The following is a 4,004-nucleotide window of genomic DNA, read 5'->3' on the forward strand; positions in this document are numbered from 1 at the left end:
ATCACTCTGCAACCTCATTTTCCCTCCTGAACTTGCTAGCTCCTTGAGACTCAGTTCAAGCATCACAGGCACAGGAATAGCCACCTTCCTCTGGACTGTCAGACACCATGCACATCATGGCACTCAGATTATTCCCTGATTCTTACCATTCACTTTCTCTCCAATTTTATGCAAAGTGAAAGGGACTAGGTGCTAAGGAGCCCAGCCTAGGTATCTGGAACTGTTCTGAGAGATTTCCCTCCCTGGATCCTCTCCCATAAATACATTTTCTTTTCATTTTCTAGGGAAGAGAGGAGGAAATCCTTCAGCTTTATTGTAATAATGTGTCCTGTTTCCCTCGGCCTGCTGCCCCCAGGCAGGTTTCATTACTGTGGGGAAAACACTTCAAACCTAGTTTATGAAAAAGAGTTAGTGAATGTAGTGAATATACCCAGAAGCTTTGTGTAAATGTCACATTCCCAGCATAGGAATGGCTGGAAAATCTGCCTAACCTCTAGTCATCTTTTTAATATGAAATAAAAAAAGCAGGTTTATTTCTGGAATATGATGAGTGTTTAATATTAGGTCATACAATAACCCTATTCCTGATATAAATATACATAAGGAAAATATTATTGATCAATGATAGACATGATGTGTTAAATAATAATGTACATTATGCAGTGGAAACAATAATTTAAACACAGGCATTTTCTGAATAGGTTATATAGTTTACTTTAAATGCAATATTAATCAGCATAATTTCAATAGTTGCAAATCCTTTAAACATGAGTTTGAAAGTCAGAAGCAAGACAGGCTCATATGACTGCTATTACTTAACATTGTTCTGAATATTCCAACCAACACTTTTAGAAAGAGAAAGAATTAGAGGTATAAAATATGTTAATGCTGCCTTTATGTTGTAAAATGTACTTTATCTAGAAAAACACTTAATAATAGTCATTAAGATATCTAGTTATCTAAATGCTCAAACCTTAATGGTTTGCATATAAAAATGATACAATTACTTTTATCATGCTTATATTCATGAGAACACAACATAAAAATAGCCAGGAATATTCAGGGGGAAAGAATCTAATTTAATCTCACATTAAATAGATTTTCAAACTTATCAGTAAACCAAATAATCAAAGCAATGTGGTACTGCAACAATAATTAATTCACAGGCAGACCAGTAGAACAGAGTAGTGTATATTTGCACATCGATATCTTTCTATGTATCTATTTATGTATCTATCCATATACCTTATTTTTTTTTGTTAATCCTCATCAGAGGATTTTTTTTCCCATTGATTTTTAGAGAGAGAGAAACCTATGTGAGAGGCAAATCAGTTGGTTGCCTCCCAAACACACTCCAACTGGGGGTAGGATCAAACCTGCAACCCAGGTAGGTGCTCTTAATCAGGAATTGAATTCAAGACCCTTTGGAGTGCAGGCCAATGCTCTAACCACTGAGGACAACAGGCAGGGTTATCCAGGTATATTTGTGTATCTATCTATCATCTATCTATCTATCTATCTATCTATCTATCTATCTATCTACCTACCTACCTACCATCTATCTACCCCTTCATTCATACATCCACTCATACATCCATCAACCCTGAAAGCTAAATAGGAGATTCACTTGAACCTGGAGCAACAGGAAGGAATTTAGATTTTGCCAGGAATAAATGCAGACACTACTTGGAGCAGCAGTGTCCTAAATTATAAAACATTTCTTCCATGGAGGCCCTCATTCAAATGAAAAAGCTAACCTTAGGAAATATAATTTTATTTGAAATTAGTAAGAAAGTCTCATAGAAATGTCAGAGTTAAATATTCATGTATAAATATTGCCTGCTACGTGATGCTGGCCACTCTCACATTAAGAATGGCCAACTCCTTTCTCACACCAGATGAATGTAAGAGTCCAGAGCTATAGCTCTTGCTGAGAATGTAGGAGTCACAGGCTCATAGTGGCCCCAGACTGACCTCTGGCAGACAGAAAATGAGGAAAGCAAAACTTCTTTCTTCAGAAATACGCAGTCTGGTGCATTCTGCTCCTCACAGCTGCCCAATCACCTCACTGTTTGTTTCAAGATCATTCATTGCTTGGGAGTCCTAGGGGGAGTGGTACTGGTGGTGTAGGGGGACCCAATACAGGTTCACATTTATATTTCTTCTCCCAGCAGGAACCTCTCTTCCCAGGTGTGTGGACCAGATTTAAGAGTACTGTCCCAATTCCCTGCTTCCCAACCTGTGCTACTCTGAATTGAGGAGGAGGGGGGAAAGGAAGTGAGAAGAAAAGCAATTAAAAGGGACAGGGAGAAGAGCCCTTCAGTTTACACAGATGCCAAAGACTTCTTTTGGGAAGTTCTCTGTTCCACCATCTAGGAATGAACAAACTCAATTGGAATCTAGTCAGAGGTGTCCCCCAAGGAAGACGAGCTGGAGCTGCTGTCATCTTCATCACTACTGCTGGAGTCCGAGGAGCTGCTGCTTTCTGCCTTTTCCTCATGCTCCTTCTTTTCTTCAGATCCCCATGAGGCATGAAAATGGTCCCCATTTGTCTCGAGTGATGCCATCCCGGGAGCCTACGGACCCTACTCCTTTGAAACTCCTTCTTGCAGAGTCTGTGCTGATGGAGACTGCACATCTGTCCTGATGATCTTGGGGTCTGGGCCTCCATGCATGTTTATGATCTTACACTTCCCAGAGGCTCTCTCTCTGTAGGCAGCATACTCTTCAGGAGACAGACTCTTGAGCCAGTGCTCCAGGTCCACCTTGTACTGTTTCTGCAGCTCCTCAGCCTGCTGCTTATAATGCTCCCTCTGGCTCCTTGGGACACGCTGCCAGCATCTGCTAATCTCCACCATGCGCTCCCTCAGGAGCAGGCCTTGCAGCTCCCTACTCGACCACAAATCCTGATGGAACTTCTGATATTCATTCATGGGGGGCTTCTTGGGCTCTCCATGGAATTTAAACTCAGAAACATAGTTTTCTGGGGAAGACTTCACTTTTTCCCCACTTCCCTGAAACTTCTTGGGGACTCTGCTTGGGATCCTTTTGGGGACAACAGAGGTCTTGGAGTTCTGCTCAGGCTCAGGGTGGTCTTTCCTGAACTGAGCTAGTTTCTCCTGAAACTTCTGTTTCTCCTTCTGGAAATCTTCAATATATTTCAATTTCATCTCCTCTGGGAGCTCCTTGTATTTCTCAGACATGACCTTAGTCAGTTCCTGGTTGTTGAGTTTGGGGTACATTTGAGAATACTCAAGCCGATTCTCCTTGAAGAAGTGAAGGTAAGGAGTCAGGGGGTGCTTGGACATGTCTGGATGTTTCTTGAGTTTTTTGCTTTTGTTAGAATTTTTAACATGTTCCTTAGCTTCCAGGACTAATTCTGTCAAAGTCCGATACTTTCTTATTTTCCTAGAAATCTCTAACCACTTGAGTTTGCACATTTCTCCAGAATAAGCTTTAAAAGCTACTTTTCCCCAGTCCATATGTGACTGGGTTGTTTTGAATGTGTGGTTATCTTGGATGGCAGATTATTCTTCAGGTGGTCCAGTAACATCACAATGTCTTCCTTAGGCCATTGGTCTTGGCCATTAGTCAATGCCATTTCTAGGACTTTGGGCCACTTATGAGGTCCCACTTATACAAACACCACAGTAGTACTCAAAAGTCTTCAAACTTAATTCTTAGCAGGTGAGCTATTTTGGAAGTTTTGCAGTGGGTGTTTTATATTTCTGAGGAGAAATAGAAGAATGAATGAGAAAATCACAACTCACTTGGGATATGTCCCTCATACAATTAAATTGCCTTAACAAAATAAGTAAAAAATGGCCTGCCTACCTCTGAAGCTAAATTTATGTTTACCTTCCATAGGCTACATTTGCACTTTTCAAAATAGTCACATTAACTTTCATTCTAGCCTTCCCTTTTGCCAGATCTCACCAGGGCCTTTGTTAAATAGAACAACTGGCTCCTCAAGGCTCAGTGTAAGAGAAAAACCCTGGGAAGAA

General features: G+C 40.7%; 1 pseudogene across 1 annotated transcript; it reads right to left on the minus strand.

Moving 5' to 3' along the window:
• Positions 1-2,399: 2,399 nt before the first annotated feature.
• Positions 2,400-3,601, minus strand: LOC308234427 (upstream-binding factor 1-like protein 1; annotated as a pseudogene). Its single transcript has one exon. The product of its transcript is annotated as an upstream-binding factor 1-like protein 1 (transcript).
• Between the last annotated feature and the right edge of the window lie 403 nt (positions 3,602-4,004).

Source organism: Plecotus auritus, assembly GCF_963455305.1.
Source record: "Plecotus auritus genome assembly, chromosome: 9".
In the NCBI taxonomy this organism is placed as follows: Eukaryota; Metazoa; Chordata; class Mammalia; order Chiroptera; family Vespertilionidae; genus Plecotus; species Plecotus auritus.